This window comes from Peromyscus maniculatus, chromosome 5, assembly GCF_049852395.1.
Source record: "Peromyscus maniculatus bairdii isolate BWxNUB_F1_BW_parent chromosome 5, HU_Pman_BW_mat_3.1, whole genome shotgun sequence".
NCBI lineage: Eukaryota > Metazoa > Chordata > Mammalia > Rodentia > Cricetidae > Peromyscus > Peromyscus maniculatus.
Window position 1 is genome coordinate 16,616,498 of NC_134856.1, and position 17,764 is coordinate 16,634,261.

Below are 17,764 nucleotides of genomic sequence, written 5' to 3' on the forward strand. Positions count from 1 at the left end.
GGGAGATCCTTCCATTTTCTGATATCTTCTTCAATTTCTTTCTTTAGAGATTTAAAGTTCTTATCAAAAAGGTCTTTCACTTGTTTAGTTAGTGTTATCCCAAGGTATTTTATATTATTTGTGGCTATTGTAAAGGGTGATGTTTCTCTGACTTCTTTCTCAGCCCTTTTATCATTTGTGTATAGGAGGGCTACTGATTTTTTTGAGTTGATCTTGTATCCTGCCACTTTAATGAAGGAGTTTATCAGCTGTAGAAGTTCCCTGGTAGAGTTTTTGGGGTCACTTATGTATACTATCATATCATCTGCAAATAGTGAAAGTTTGACTTCTTCCTTGCCAATTTGTATCCCTTTGATCTCCTTTTGTTGTCTTATTGCTCTAGCTAGAACTTCTAGTACTATATTGAATAAATATGGGGAGAGTGGACAGCCTTGTCTTGTTCCTGAATTTAGTGGTATCGCTTTGAGTTTCTCTCCATTTAATTTGATGTTTGCTGTTGGCTTGCTATAAATTGCTTTTATTATGTTTAGAAATGTTCCTTGTATTCCTATTCTTTCTAAGACCTTTATCATGAAGGGGTGTTGGATTTTGTCAAAGGCTTTTTCAGCATCTAGGGAGATGATCATGTGGTTTTTTTCTTTCAGTTTGTTTATATGGTGTATTACATTGACTGATTTCCGTATGTTGAACCATCCTTGCATCCCTGGGATGAATCCTACTTGGTCATGATGGATGATTGTTTTGATGTATTCTTGGATTCGGTTTGCCAATATTTTGTTGAGTATTTTTGCATCAATGTTCATGAGGGAGATTGGTCTGTAGTTCTCTTTCTTTGTTGCATCTTTGTGTGGTTTGGGTATCAGGGTAATTGTAGCCTCATAAAAAGAGTTTGGTAGTGTTCCTTCTGTTTCTATTGTGTGGAACACTTTGAAGAGGATTGGTATTAGTTCTTCTTTGAAAGTCAGGTAGAATTCTGCACTGAAACCATCTGGTCCTGGGCTTTTTTTAGTTGGGAGACTTTTGATGACTGTTTCTATTTCTTTAGGGGTTATTGGTCTATTTAAATGGTTTATCTGGTCTTGATTTAATTTTGGTATTTGGTATTTATCCAGAAAATTGTCCATTTCTTCCTGGTTTTCCATTTTTGTGGAGTACAGGTTTTTGAAGTATGATCTGATGATTCTCTGGATTTCCTCATTGTCTGTTGTTATGTCTCCCTTTTCATTTCTGATTTTGTGAATTTGGGTGTTCTCTCTTTGCCTTTTGGTTAATTTGGCTAGTGGTTTGTCTATCTTGTTGATTTTTTCAAAGAACCAACTCTTTGTTTCATTGATTTTTTGTATTGTTCTCTTGTTTTCTATTTCGTTGATTTCAGCCCTCAATTTGATTATTTCCTGGCGTCTATTTCTCCTGGGTGAGTTTGTTTCTTTTTGTTCTAGAGCTTTCAGTTGTGCTGTTAATTCATTGGTAAGGGATTGCTCCATCTTCTTTATGTGTGCATTTAGAGCTATGAATTTTCCTCTTAGCACTGCTTTCATAGTGTCCCATAAGTTTGGGTATGTTGTACTTTCATTTTCATTGAATTCTAGGAACTCTTTAATTTCTGTCTTTATTTCTTCCTTGACCCATTGATGTTTCAGGTGGGTATTATTCAGTTTCCATGAGTTTGTGGGTTTTCTATAATTTTTGTTGTTATTGAGTTCTAACTTTAAGGCTTGGTGGTCTGATAAAATACAGGAGGTTATTCCAATTTTTTTGTATCTGTTGAGATTTGTTTTGTGTCCAAGCATGTGGTCAATTTTTGAGAAGGTTCCATGGGGTGCTGAGAAGGTATATTCTTTTGTGTTAGGATGGAATATTCTGTAGATATCTATTAGGTCCATTTGAGTCATAACATCTGTTAGGTCCTTTATTTCTTTGTTAAGTTTCAGTCTGGTAGATCTATCTTTTGGTGAGAGTGGTGTGTTAAAATCTCCCACTACTAATGTGTGGGGTTTGATGTGCGTTTTAAACTTTAGTAGTGTTTCTTTTATGAATGTGGGTGCTTTTGTATTTGGAGCATAAATGTTTAGAATCGAGACTTCATCTTGGTGGATTTTTCCTGTGATGAATATGTAATGTCCATCCTGGTCTCTTTTGATTGATTTTAGTTTGAAGTCTATTTTATTAGATATTAGGATAGCTACACCAGCTTGTTTCTTAGGTCCATTTGCTTGGAAAACCTTTTCCCAGCCCTTTACTCGGAGGTAGTGTCTGTCTTTGGAGTTAAGGTGTGTTTCTTGTATGCAGCATATGGATGGGTCCTGTTTTCTAATCCATTCTGTTAGCCTGTGTCTTTTTATAGGTGAGTTGAGACCATTGATATTGATGGATATTAATGACCAGTGATTGTTAATTCCTGTTATTTTTTTGGTTGTGTTGTGTTGTCCTTCTGTGGTGTATGTTGGTGTAGGATTATCTATTGCTTGATTTTTCATGGATGTGTTTAGCTTCTTTGGGTTGAATTTTCCCTTCTAGTGCTTTCTGTAGGGCTGGGTTTGTGGACAGGTATTGATTAAATCTGGTTTTATCCTGGAATATTTTGTTTACTCCGCCTATGGTGATTAAGAGTTTTGCTGGGTATAGTAGTCTGGGTTGGCATCCATGGTCTCTTAGTGTCTGCATGAGGTTTGTCCATGATCTTCTATCTTTCATAGTCTCTATTGAGTAGTCTGGTGTTATTCTGATGGGTTTGCCTTTATATGTTACTTGGTCCTTTTCCTTTGCAGCTCTTAATATTTTTTCTTTATTCTGTGTGTTTAGTGTTTTGATTATTATGTGGCGAGGGGACTTTTTTTTTGGATCCAGCCTATTCGGTGTTCTGTAAGCTTCTTGTATCTTCATAGGTATTTCTTTCTTTAGGTTAGGAAAGTTTTCTTCTATGATTTTGTTGAATATATTTTCTGTGCCTTTGAGTTGGTATTCTTCTCCTTCTTCTATCCCTATTATTCTTAGGTTTGGTCTTTTCATGGTGTCCCAAATTTCCTGGACGTTTTGTGTTAGGACTTTTTTGTCTTTATTGTTTTCTTTGACTGACGAATCTATTTTCTCTATCGTGTCTTCAGTGTCAGAGATTCTCTGTTCCATCTCTTGCAATCGGTTGGTTATGCTTGTTTCTGTAGTTCCTGTTCGTTTTGTCAGGATTTCTATTTCCAGCATTCCCTCAGCATGTCTTTTCTTTATTGTCTCAAATTAATTTTTCAGATCTTGGAATGTTTCTTTCATCTGTTTAATTGCTTTTTCTTGGCTTTCTTTGATTTCTTCCCATTTTTTGTTCGTTTTTTCTTCCATTTCTTTAAGGGAGTTTTTTATTTCCTCTTTAATGGAGTTTTTCATTTCCTCTTTAAGGGAAGTTTTTATTTCCTCTTTAAGGGAGTTTTTTATTTCCTCTTTAAGGAAAGTTTTTATTTCCTCTTTAAGGTAGTTTTTCAATTCCTCTTTAAGGAAAGTTTTTATTTCCTCATTGAGGGAATGTTTTATTTCTTCTTTAAGGGCCTCTATCATCTTCTTAATTTCATTTTTAGGGTTGATTTCTTCTGTTTCTTCTGTCATGGTATGTTTAGGTCTTGCAGGTGTAGAATCACTAGGTTCTGATGTTGCCATATAGGTCTTTATGTTGTTGCCTGTATTTTTGCACTGGCGCCTACTCATCTCTTCCTCTGTGAGGTGCAGGTGGTGTCTGTGTCTGAGAGTGCCTCTCTTGTTCTAATTTTTAGTCTTGGTTTAGTAGGGGTTCTTGGTTAAATTGGTGCTTTTGGGCTATTTCTTCAGGGGCAGCTGATTTCGATCGGTGAATTATATACTTATGATTCTGGTGATCTGGTTTGGTGTCTGGGTAGCGCCTTCTTCTGTGTTCTCAGGTCACTTTTTGTTCATTTGTCAACTCCTCAGCTGATCTTGTTTCTTCAGACTTTAAACTGTAGGCATCTGAATCCTCTCCCAGATGGGTTTCAGCTGAGCAGGGTAGTCTCACCAACACCTCCAAGTTGTTGGGTTTCACAGGATCAGCAGCTGGGCCCTGGGTTGTCCTCAGACGGAGTGTTCAGATTCGTTCTGGTTCTGACCCACGGAGATAGCTTCTTCCCCAGATGTTGGGGTTAGGGGCGTCCCTGTTCCAAGCTGTGTCTGCTTGTCTCCGTCCCTGGGCCTGTTTACCTCTGCGGTCCGCCGCCGGGCCTGTATGTCCCTGTCAGCTGCCGCTGGGTTTGTCTGCCTCTGGGGGCCGCCACCGGGCCTGAATGTCCCTGTCGGCCGCTGCACGTCTACCTCAGCGGGCTGCCGCTGGGCCCGTCTTCCTCCACAGGCCGCCGCCACAGGCCTACCTGTGTCTGCTTGTCTTCGCCGCCGGGCCTGTCTACCTCTGTGGACCGCCGCTGGGCCTGAATGTCTCTGCCGGCTGCCGCCGGGCCTGAATATCTCTGTCGGCTGCCGCCGCTGGGCCCGTCTACCTCAGCGGGCTGCTGCTGGGCCCGTCTACCTCCGCGGGCCGCCGCCGCAGGCCTACCTGCGTCTGCTTGTCTCTGCCGCCGGGCCTGTCTACCTCTGTGGGCCGCCGCTGGGCCTGAATGTCTCTGCCGGCTGCTGCCGGGCCTGAATGTCCCTGTCGGCCGCTGCCGCCAGGCCCGTTTACCTCAGCGGGCCGCCGCTGGGCCCGTCTACTTCTGTGGGCCGCCGCTGGGCCTGAATGTCTCTGCCGGCTGCCGCTGGGTCTGAATATCCCTGTCGGCTGCCGCCGCTGGGCCCGTCTACCTCCACCGGCCCCCGCCGCAGGCCTACCTGTCCCAGATAGTTTTCTAAGACCCAGCAAGCATAATGGTAGGGATTCCTAATGGCCTTAGCGGTCTCTCAAGGCACATTGTGTCCCACTAGCTAATCCAATATCACCTAGCAATTACATCTTTCTCTTTTTTCCAAAGTAAACTGCACTAGAATATTAAGGAAAAACACATTCTATAAAAGAGTACCAAGGAAGCCTAAATAGATTGTGCCCAACTCTGTAGCATGAATCCTAATTTGTCTTAATAATAAAAACCTGGAGTCAGATCTTCTGGAAGATCAGAGAAGCACAGCAGCAGCCACCAGAAAGACTTTTTACTTCTACCAAATCCTTAGACTGAAAGGCCTCTATTTTATTCTTTTGGTTTTTGATCTTACTATGTGGCCCAGGTTGATCTCAAATGCAATTCCCCTATGCCAGCCGTTCATGTGCTGGGATTATCACCACCATGGTGCCTAGCCCATGATGTGTGTGTGTGTGTGTGTGATGATGATGATTACTATTGTTGTTATTATTATTATTATTTTACACTCTTTCCAGTCTCTCCTTCCCACCTCCCCTCTACACCCCCTGACATCCACTCCTCCTGTTGCCCTTCAGAAAAGGGCAGGCCTCCCATAATATCAACCAAACACGGCATATCAAGTTGCAATAAGACTAGGCACCTCCCCTCATATTAAGGCTGGACAAGGCAACCCAGTAGGAGGGAAGGGGTCTCAAAAGCAGGTAAAGGAGTCAGAGACAGCCTCTGCTCCCACTGTTAGGAGTCCCACAGGAAGACCAAACTACACAGCTGTCACATACATGCAGAGGGCACAGGTCAGTCCCATGAAGCCTCCCTAGCTGTTGGTTCAGTCTCTGTGAGCCCCTCTGAGCCCAGGTTAGTCGGTTAGGTGGGTTTTCTTGTGGTGTCCTTGACCACTCTGGCTCCTACAATACTTTTTCCCCATCTTCTTCAGGATTCCCCAAAGTGTGTCTAATGTTTGGCTGTGGGTCTGCATCTGTTTCCATCAGTTGCTGGATGAAGCCTCTCTGATGACAATTGACAGTTGGGCTAGGTACCAGTCTACGAATACAGTAGAATATCGTTAGGCATCATTATATTGATTAGTTTTGCCAGTCATGTTTTGTTCAATCTTAGGTCTCTGGGTTATCCAGCCTCTGAGTCCTGGTGCTCCAAGGAGTGTCAGGGGTGGGCTCCCTCTTGTGGCATGGGTGCCAGGCTGGACCAAGTTAATGGATGGCCATCCCTACAATTTCTGGATGGAACTAGAAAAAATTATCTTGAGTGAGGTAACCCAGACCCAGAAAATCAAGCATGGTGTGCACCCACTTATATGTAGACATTAGCTGTAAAGTAAAGGAGAACCATGCTACAGTCCACAGACTCAGAGAAGCTAAGTAACAAGGAAGGCTCAAGGGGGGGGGGACTCCTGAATCTCCCTGGGGAGGCAAAATAGAACAGATTTCAAGGGTGGACTGGGAACGTGAGGGGTCAGGTTGAGGGAGTGGACTGGAAGAGACGACTGGAAAAGGGGGCATTTCTGAATGAGGCAGAAGCCGGGTGGTGGTGCATGCCTTTAATCCCAGCACTAAGGAGGCAGAGGCAGGTGGATCTTTGTGAGTTCGAGGCCAACCTGGGCTACAGAGTGAGTTCCAGGAAAGGTGCAAAGCTACACAGAGAAACCCTGTCTCGAAAAAAAAAAAAAAAAACAAAAAAAACAAACAAACAAACAAAAAAAAAAACAAAGCAGAGTGAGGCAGAAACCTAGCACAATGGAAACTCCCAGGAATCTACAAGGGTGACCTTAGCTAAGACTCCTAGCAATAGGGAATATGGAGCCTGAACCGGCCATCTCCCAAGACTTCAGTGGAGGGATTGGAATACCAACCCAGCCACATAATCTTTGCCCTACGATTTGTCCTGCCTACAAGATGTGTTGGGGTAAAGGCATCACAGAAACCATGGTGGTTTTTATTTTGTATTTATTATACAGCTCTCAGGTCCATGAACATCGTGGCCTGGTGGTTCATTTCTGTCTGCTGCGTGTCCTGTTAGCTCAGCAGCTTAACTCAGCACCGTGCAGAATGCGTCCTCTCACAGTTTGGAGGTGGAAAGTGTCACGTACAGGTGTGGCAGGGTGACAACTCTCCTAAGACACTGAGGGGAATCTATTCCTGTCCCTTTCTGCTTCTGGGACTGTTGCAACCTTTGGTGTTTCTGCATTCTTTAGCTAAAGTCACTCCTGTCTCTGTCCCCATCTTCACACCCTCTTCTCTCTGCATGTCTCTGTCTTTTTGTCTCTTTAGAGACACTTGTCCTTGGATTTAGGGTCTATCCTGACGCAGGTGTGAGACCATCTTGAGATCCTGACCTTTACATCTATGAAGACTCTCTTCCCAATAGGATCACTTTTGGGGGTTGGCTGGATAGTTTTGGAGAGATGCTGTTGAGCTACCCAGTCTCTGCTGTGAGTGAACAGGTCTGGGGATCGTCAATTTCCCTCCCTCCGACCCACTGGCCCGCAGATTACCCTCCATTTGACTCCCAAATCCAGAGCAAGCCAAGAGTAGTGAGCTCCATTTCTCCCCGCCACTCCTCTACCCCGTGTGTGTGTGCGTGCATGCGTGCGTGTGTTCTTGAATGTGGTGTGTATGTGCATTTGTATTTTCTGACATGTGTGCAGAAACAAGAAGAGAGTGTCCAGCATCCTCTATCATTCTCTGCCTTATCCCTCTGAGGTGGGGGTCTCTTGCTGAGTCCACTTGCATTTTTCAGCATGGTCATCAGCCAGCAAGCCCTAGCAACCCCCCCCCATCTCCACCCCACTCAGTGCTGGGATTACAGATTATCTGGGTGCTGGAATCCAAACTCTGCCCCCCCCCCCCAGTGCTCATGACTGCACAGCACTTACTCTACACCTGGAGCATCATTCCAGTCCCGAAGAGCAGGGAAGCTCTGACTTCTGAGACATGCCTTTTGGGTCTCTATTCCTAAAGAAAGACATTTTTTATCATTCTGGGGAAATCCATCTTCCCTCAAGCAACCCCATGCACAGGCCTGGGGCCTCCTCAAAGGTGAGACACTTTGATTTGTCATTTTCTGGATGACATAGTTTATCATCATCTACATGGGCTTCAGTGAATGAGATAAATGAGGTGATATAAAGGACCAGCCATTTGGGATGAGGGAGGAGCAAAGAGGGTTGGCCCACTTCCTCACCAGCTCAGCCCCTTACTTTGATAACAACAATGGAGCCTTTCTGACTCCTGAGGTCCAGGGCTAGAAACCATTTCTTGGTCCTGAATCTCCCACCGTTAGGCCAGACTTAAGAATCTCTGTGCCCTCAGGCACAGGGCAGCCTTTGGTTACTGTGGGGGATGGCAGAGTTCTGTGCTTGCTGGGGTCCTCTGCTGCCCGGCTGTTCTTCCAGAAAGCGGGCCCTGATCTGCCAACTCCTCTAGTTTTCTGAGAAAAGCTGGAGGTGCCAATTTTCTATAAATTTTTTTAAAAAACACTAATGTGTTGGGTGTTGGTCTAGGATCTCCAGAGAAATAGAACCAATGAGATAGGTAGATGGTAGGTAGATAGATAGATAGATAGATAGATAGATAGATAGATAGATAGATAGTAGGAGATAGATAGATAGATAGATAGATAGATAGATAGATAGATAGATAGATAGATAGATGGTAGGAGATAGATAGCAAAACATATAGATAGGTGATAGATGATAGATGATAGATAGATAGATAGATAGATAGATAGATAGATAGATAGATAGATGGTAGGAGATAGATAGCAAAATATATAGATAGGTGATAGATGATAGATAGATAGATAGATAGATAGATAGATAGATAGATAGATAGATAGATAGATAGATAGGAAAGATAGACAGACATATAACTGAAGGGATAAAAAAGGAAGATCGACCATAAAGCTTTGGCACAGTTACTGCCTGCAAGGCCCAGAAGACCCAGTGATGAAATTCTACCTGGACCCAAGGCCTGAGAACCAGGAGTGCCTGTGGTGGAAATGTCAGCTTGAGGCAGGGGAGGATGAAACGAGATGTCCCATCTAATACTGGCTAATTCTTATTCTCACCTTGAATGGATTGAGAAAAGACTAGAGAATTGATGAGGCATACTTTTAGGGGTGTCTGGGAAGCCCCTCTAGAGACAATTACATCACAAGGTTTCTGACCTAATGAATGGATTCATCCCCGATATGATGGCATCGTCCCGACTGTATCACCCCTGACCTCTTCCTCTATGCCCTTTATTCTGCTTCATGCCCACCATGAGGGAGCTGCTGGGATCTCCTTACCCTCTCCTCCACGGAAGACTGACGCCCTGTAAGCATGAGAATGAAGTAAGTCCTCCACTTAAGCTTTTTGTGTGTGTGTGAGGCCCCAGCAACAGTAAGACCGCGTCACTCTCAGCTTGAGCAGAGAGGCAGGGAAAGGGGCGAATTCCTCTGTCTTCCATCTTGGATTCTCTTCTGTCCTCTGAAGGATTGAGTGGTGCAGGCTAACCCTGGAGGCTGGGGGTGTGGGTTAGGGGGCTCTGCCCTGCTGAGTCCATAGTTCAGATGTGATCTTATCAAACATCAGACGTATACAGTCCCCCTCCACCAGTGTTGAATCTGAGCGCTCATTGACCCGCTAAGGTTGACATATGAAATTAACTGGTATCGTAACTATTTCCCACTGAGTTGCAAACACAAAGGATTGGTAGAGTATGCAATCTCTGTGAGAGATCACACTCTCTGATCACTTGCCATCTTTCTGGGCAAAGAAGCCAGGGGGAGAAGCAGAAGACCTCGGGAGGAAGCCATCACTTCTTTCTCCTCTACAGGCTCTCCTACCCAGGTCTTGTTCTGAGAGAGGACGCTCAGAGCAACCACCAAGACCTCTGTGGAACTCCAGGTCTTTCCCAGACCCTACACCAACTCCTGCAGGAAGCCCTGCTGACCACATGAAGGGAATAGAGGGGGCTCTGGATTCTCTTAGACCAGAGTTTGGTACCTGGCTCCATCACAGCTCAGCCAAGATATCCTGGGTGAATCACCTCCCTTCAAAGATGGCGACACTAATGTCCATCTCTTGGGGGGAAACTGTAGAAGGTTAGCTGAACGTATGCAATACACTTGGCCTTTGCTAAGTAAGCAGAGTGTGTGAGGTGGTGGTGTCCTTTCAGTCAAGGTCTTGGAAAGTACCACATATCCACTCATAGCCATCCACTCCTTCATTCTTCCTGAGTCTCCTATCCTGGGCCAGGCTCTGAGACTCATGGCCAAGTGTAATCAGTAGGCAGGTGTGGGATCTGGTGACCACTAAATTGTCTCCGAGCTATGAAGCTGAGGGCCTTGGCACTGAGAGTCCTTCCTTGGAGACTGCTGGAGTGTGGGCTTGGGAAGGCTCCCCTGGTGTCTGGGTGGCACCTGTGCCAACCGAGGCTAGAGAAGACGAGTGGACATGTGCAGTGGCCAGTGTCCTGACCTGGAGAAAGAGCAGGTACCGAATCTAGGGGAGTGGGAAAAAAGGGAAGAGGGGTGGGAGGAGACGTCGCCACTGGTGGTCCAGGTGAGCGATGGGGATGGGCAGAGGAACCAGCAGGCTCTGTGCTGAGGTGGGGGGACAGGGAAGTCACCTGCAGGTGAACAGTCACTTACCACTGTCCGGAACATGCAATCCCATCCACCCAGCTGCCAGAGGGGAGTCCCCATGCTCCCTATTCATTACCTGACATAACTAATTACCTGGTGACATTTCCTATATTATAGACAAATGTGAGTTATGGGCCCAGCTGCTCCCTCTCTCGTCACCAGGAATCGGTTGATAAATATGTTTATTCGAGGTCAGCCTGGCCTCATCCATTAGAAATATTGTTTTTCTAAACATTACATTGATTTAATTTAACTCTAATCAATTTAAAATGGTTCTGACAATTAACAAAAGCTTCAAATATGACCTTAAAGTAATAGGATTCATTAGCTATGTTTAGGATTAAACTTACCCTAATAGGGCAATTTTTCTTCCAAGGGTATTTGGTAAGCGACTAGTGGTCAGTCAAAATGAAATCAATTATTATAAATTATACAGTTAAAGTTGATTATGTATCCCCTGCTAATTTGTATAAATAAGGGTCTCTGACAATAGGAGTAATTTATTAATAACTATCTCTCCCCCATCCCGGATCACACTTCATGTTCCAGCTGCCAGGGCATCTGTAACCCATGAAGTATTATTTTCAGGGCTGCTCTCGATGTATGCTAATTAAACCATAATTAATTGGAGCAGTTATAGTTAAAGACAATGCTGGTGCCCTTTGCTCTGTTATTCATGACAGTTCACTCATTCAAAAGGCAACCTGATCAAAAATGCATATGCTATGCTGGCCCCGAGTCAGCTCACAAAGAGTGCCGGTGACATGACAGCTGGTGAGCTGGGAGGGTGACACACGGGCAGAACTCTACCCTGCCTGGGTCTAGACTTCCCTCTCTGCTGCCACCAGTCTGGGCCTGGATAGAAGATGTGGCCTCTCAGAGTGGCAGAGAGTGTGTGGAGATCACAAATCGCTGGTCCGTCAGTTCAAGAGAGAAATGATTGTCAGAACTTTACAAATGGGGAACTCTCACTTCCTCTGGAAAACTGCATTCGGAAAGGCAGAGCGGACTGAACCTCCTGCTTGCTCAAGCCTAAGAGCCGTGATCTAGGATACCTCATTTTATTGCCCAAGGTCAGCATGTGGCCAGCTGAGGCCTGTCACTCAAACACCCAGCGCGCACTCCAGGAAGAAATTCACCTCCACTGAGGAGCCTCCGAGCCAAACCATGTCCCAGGCAGGAGGGCTCACCGGCTAGATCCTGATCCAGCCCTGCCTCTAACTCACCTGAGATCCTGGGTGTGCTCATCCCCAGGTAAGGGTGTACTTATTCCACAGAGCCCTGCCAGTAAGGAAGGAGAGAGTGTGGTAGAATGTGACCAGTCCAGGGACAACCACAGATAGCACCTCAGCATGCAAGGCCGCAGACTTCCATGACATGAAGTTGTGGGGCCAGGAGCCAGAATGATGGCTGTGGTATGCAGGGGCTGGACACTTGCCTGCAGGAACAAAGGAGTCTGGCCTCAGGCTGGATGTCCCTAGGGTGCCATGTGACCTGAATGCAGGATGGGGCAGGGTATGCAGAAGCCCCACATGGAAGACTTGCTGTGGCCAGTGGCGTGACATTAACAGAGAAGAAACAAAACCACTTTGTATGTCCCTGTGGCCCCAGAGCTGGCCAGCCATACCAAGGGGCCTTCCCTTCCCATGGCCTTTCCACAAGCAGAACCCAAGGGAACCACCATGACCAAGCACTTTTCTCCAAGTTCAAGTCCCACGGCTCTGTCAGTGCCTCAGTTTCCCTACCTGAGAAGTGAGGATGATGTTCTTTCTCATAAGAGAATTTGAGCCAGGGACTGGTGTTCTCCCTGTAGAGAAACTGAGGCCCAGGCCAGGCACATCCCGCTTTCTCATTTGCCGGGCTTCTCCCTCGGTGGAGAAACTGAGGCCCAGGCCACGTACACACCTTGCTTTCTCATTCACCAGGCTCTATCAGCTTCTGACCTAGTTCCTCCAGGCTTAGCATCCTTAAAAACATGTAGCCTGAATCCTGAGGATGTCCACCTGCTCAGTCCTCCCTGTCCCTTATCCCAGGTGTCCAGGTGATACACTTCTACACACAGGTGTCAGTCCAAACTGCCCATGTCCCAGCACCTCCTCTATCCACAGTGTGCTCAGCCTTGCTCTGCTCCTCCTGGGTACTTTGTTCCTCTCATCCTTCTCTCCAGAACCCCAACACCAGGGGCTGGGAAAGGGAAAGACATTTAGCTAACATGTGTGTGGGGGGGGGCACAGTCTCTCCTCTCCAGTCTCCCAGATAATGCAGCTACAGATGGACCCTCTTGGTCTGTGGGTGGTTTTAGTCATGATGACAGTAACCTCAGAGTCCTGGTACCACACACACGAGGCCAGCGGCACTTCTCCCATCCACAAGGCCATACAACCCACCCTCTATCCTGCTCTTCCTTTTCACAGGCATGGGCCTCTTTTCCCCAGAGAGGCCAAGAGAAGGACTTGTTCATACCCGAGGGAAACATGCCCAGGCCTTGCCATCCCAGTGACCTCCAGAATTCCTGCCACACACTCCCCAGGCCCCGGAGCACCATGTAGCATGTGACCTAGAGCACACAAGTTTCCTGTACCTCCTCTGACACACCCAGCCACGCTCACTGCACTCCTGCTCAGTCAATTGTTAGTTCCGGTTTAGATGAGATGGATGAGAGAAGAGCAAATTTATAAACGCCATCCATGGCCAGTAAGAGCTCTGTAGCCAGTATGGTGTCTTACACACACACACACACACACACACACACACACACACACACACACACACACCAAGCAAAACGAGGCCCATTGTGATATGTGAGCTTTTACAACCTACTTCTTTCGTCTAATATATTATGAACCTTGGCTTGTGTCCTTCAAAATAACCGTCTACAGGCTGGGGAGACGGCTCAGTCGGTGAAGCGAATGCCATGCACCCGTGTGTAAAAACAAAACAGCTGAGTGTAGAGGTGTACCCTACAATCCCAGTGCTGGGGAGGCTGAGACAGGAGGATCTTTGTGGCTTGCTGATCAGCCATCCGAGCCAAATCTACTATCTCCAGGTTCAGTGACAGACCCTGACTCAAAAATAGAGATTGACTGAGAAAGACACTCAATGTCCACCTCTGAGCTACACACACACACACACACACACACACACACACACACACACACACACACGATCCAGAAAAATCATCAGAGACTGAACCATGCTCCAAGGTCTACTTCTACCATAATATATTGAGATCCTGAACATTCAAGCTTCTCAAGCTGGCCCCATTATAAACACCACCGTCAGGTCTTACACCTTACCCTAGGCAGAGGTGCAGCCACCAGTTCCCTCAAAAGAGTTCCTGCTGAGATCCTTGCTGACTCCAAAGTTTGAAGAACATGGAGGCTTTTGAACCCTGACTCCCAGTTTGTGAGCAGGGAGCTGAAGGAGAATTAAAACTAGAAAATCCAGCAGCCCGAGGAGAACCAGACTCCAGCAGTGGTACCTGGAGCTCACTGATGGAGACTTCAAATGCCAGAACCGGACAGGAACATGCAGAATGTGGTCCAGTTCCCCTGTGTGGGGTGTGTACTGATGTTCTGAGAGAGGCCGTGAGGAAGGTGGTGAAGTCATTAGAGGATCTCCCCAGCAAAGCCCTGTGCTTTGTTTATGGTAAGCCTTGCTCAGGGCCCTCAAGAATGGAGCTGCATACTACCCTTCCCTACCTCCAAGCCGAGCAGGAGTGGGAGAAAGCTGGTGGATGCTGGGCACCCCGTGGTGGCCACACACAGGGAAAGCAGCAGCAGTAACCTGCAGGACCTCCTGTGGCCTGCCAGGCCTACCAAGGGTCACTTGACAAATGTCACAAAGTGAGCATGGAGAAGCACCATGGCTCTGCAAGAGCTGCCTGCTCCCACATACACAGAAAGTGTCGTATTAGTGTCTTTTCCAGATGTAAACTCCAGGTTTCCTGAAAGATAAAGTGTGCTCCACCCTGGCAGGAATCAGCACGCAGTCCACCTGGTGAGGAAGAGATGGCTGGTCTATCAGTTCTGCATGGGAGCTCCACACCTGCCTTTCCTCATCACTCAGAGGCAGGTGGCCCACGATCACTCTAGATTCTGATGTAGCAAATAATGGGACATTAGTGCAACTGATGGTTGAAGCCGAGACATACACATCAGTGAAGGGGGCGTGACGTCAGAACCCGTCTTTCCTTTCCAACTTTCTTCCCATAAAACAAGATTCATTCTTCAGATCTGGGCTAGGACTGCACAACCAATCTTTCTGTGTTCTCCCAGTAGATGGCACTAACTCGTTTTAAATGTGGCTTTAGAGGAGCCTGAAAACTCAAGCTGGAGTCAGAACTGGGGCAGAGCCAATCATGAAAGAGGACAGTGACAGCAGAAATGGCCAGTACAGCCGTCTGTCTTTAAATCACACCGGGGAAGCTTAAGACCTCCTGCATGTCATTTGTAATGAGTCGAATAGCCCCGAAGGCCAGCATCACCCGATCCTTCCACACATACAGTCTGACTTCTTTGGAGCGATCAGGGACATTGTCATAACTTAAAGTACCCACAAGATGGCGCTGCTGCACGGAGGACAAGATGCTTAAGAAATTCCGAATCTTACAAAGCAGTATGAAGACTTGCTGTGGCAGAGAGAACGAAGGGGTGCGGTAATTAGTCTTGCGAGCCTATCTCTCGAGTTTGTGATTATATTTCCATGATGTTGCTGCTTCTGCTGCTACTGTGGCTACCATCTAGTAAGGGGTTTCTGAGCACCAGGCACTGTGTTGTGCGCTTTACAAGCATGGCTTCATCCAAAGTTTGCCTTCTGGAGAAGCTCTGCGATGTCTCCAAGAACATGTGTCATGGGGCAGCCAGAGACGAGGACCTCTTGTACTTTCTCAAAAGGACTGACAGTGATTCAGTTCTGGCTGTACCCACAATAGTGAATAGGCTGGCTTATCTGTATAAGAAGCAAACAGTTCCTCTCCCCATTCTGAGCATCTACTTTGTGTCAGGCGCTGGTTAAAGTGCTGAGGGAAAGAGAGTACAGAATCAGAGAAGGCCCTGCTGCTAGTTCTGAGACCACAGCAAACACCGGATCAGAGGAAATGGTATAGGAGGGCGAAGAGAGCTGGGGAGAAACAACTCATGTGGGGCATTTGAGGAGTCCGTGGTAAGCAAGACCACCACCCACAAGGGGATCCTGAGAAGCAATAGTTCAATCTTCAGGGATGGACAGCAGTGAGCTATAGGTCTTAAATATATCCATTACAAAATTTAAACCGACGCGGGAGAGTTGATTCACACCTGTAATCCTAGCGCTCAGAACACCAAGGCAGGAGGATTATGGCAAGTTCAAGGGCACCTCAGGCTATAGAATGAGATCTTGTCCCCCCCCCCCAAAAAAAAGCAAGGAAGAGAGGGAGGAGGAAGAAAGAAGAGAGAGATACAATTAATTACATGCACAACAAAACCAACCTTTAGAAACTCGACCCTTCCTTTACATATCTCTCTTACCATAGCTTTAACACTAGTGGTGGACTTTTCCTGCAAATAGCCAGAGAGCAAATATTTTAGGCTGTGCAGGCCTCAAGTTTTCTGTCACAGCTCTACAGTTCTGCTGTTGCCAGACCCAAGCAGCATAGATGAGTGAGTGTGACTGTGTTCCACTAAAATGTCACTTGGGAAAACAGTATTGGGTTAGGCTTGGTCTCCAAGCAATGTGCAGAGCCCTGGGTCTAGACTGTAGCATTTCGAGCGGACGCGCTCTGCACTTTTGTGAAGAAATCTGTGTCCCTCTTTCTATTCATCTGCTGAGCTTTGATAGCTTGCAATGGCCAAGGTCTGGATGTCAATGTCACAAAATAAGCAAAGGTTGCTCCCATGTCCCCCATACTCTACCCTCACCCTTCCCACACTCCCAGCTCCCAGCTTTAAGACCTCTCCTAATGCTTCTCTGAGAGGACTCCTGACTTGCCAGGTCTGCCTGCTGTGTGACAGTTTGTTTATGATACAATGTTTCCCACAGTATAATCGCACCCCATGACAATCCGGAGCAGCCTTGACACTCTGTAGCCAACGGAGCACAGAGCTGAGGAGCAAGCTGTGGGTGTAGGCTCAAGGTTTGACTGCATTTATTCCACAGGCTGGTGAGACCAACTGGCCACCAAGCAGAGCCTACCAGGGTGGCATAAAGTCTTGAAAAGTGGTAGTGTCCACAGTTAAAATCCTTGCGAGTTTTAATTGTCTTTTGTAATGAGAGTCCCTTGCTAAGAGAAATTACCCAGTTCCTGTAATGTGCAGGTGAGTCTTCAATCACCTCCTTGCTGTAACCAAATCTCAGAAACAACCCCTTCCTTCAAAACTGAGCACTGGAAGGCAGTTTTCCGCCACTGGCAACTCATCTAGACCTGCTGCTGTTCACCAACAGGTGAAGATAGGCAGGAAACTGTCCCAAACTGTCCTTCCCTGGGACAGCTTCCCTTGTCAACGTGGTGGGCTGTCTTTTGAATGACATCTGAAACATCTGGAGGTCACACACACTTTAGAATGTTTCCCTAAAAAAAAAAAAAAATAGCATCTTCACGGTGCCCATATTGGTATTCTAATTTTTAAAAAATCTTTATTTTTATGTGTGTGGGTATTTTGCTTGCATGTATTTCTGTATAACATGTTGCATCCAGTGCCTTTGGAGTCGAGAAGAGGGTGTCAGATTTTCCTGGGACTGGAATTGCAGATGGCTGTGAGCCATCATGTGGGTGTGGGGGATTGAACTCAGGTCCTGTGGAAGAGCAACCAGTGCTCTTAACTACTGAGCCATCTCTCCTGCCCCACATCAGTATTCTTTACTCAAACCTTCTCCCATCCTGCCTCTAATCCATCTCTCCTATATCCAACACACCTCTACCCTATCTGTCTTGAAAAGCTGGGCCAGTAACTTTTCCACAGATTTTTCTACTTCCCCTTTGGAGCTTGCATCCACAACCTATCTTCTGCTAGAGCAGAAGGTCCCCATGAGGGATGACATGTGAATTGCTTACCTTGAAAAACTCTGTCCAGAAGTGGTCCCAACTTGACCAATGGATAGGGCACTGACAAATACCTCTGGGCCATCTACAGATATTCCCTTGGGCCTACATAAACCACAAGCACCCTGGAAAAAAAAAATCCCTGTGTAGACCTGACCTCCAGCCAGGATGTAGAACCCTTATTCTGACAGTGCATCACATCCTTCAGATTGTGTCAGGGAGGCTGGCCAGAGGTCAAGGATAGGACCAGAGTTCCTCT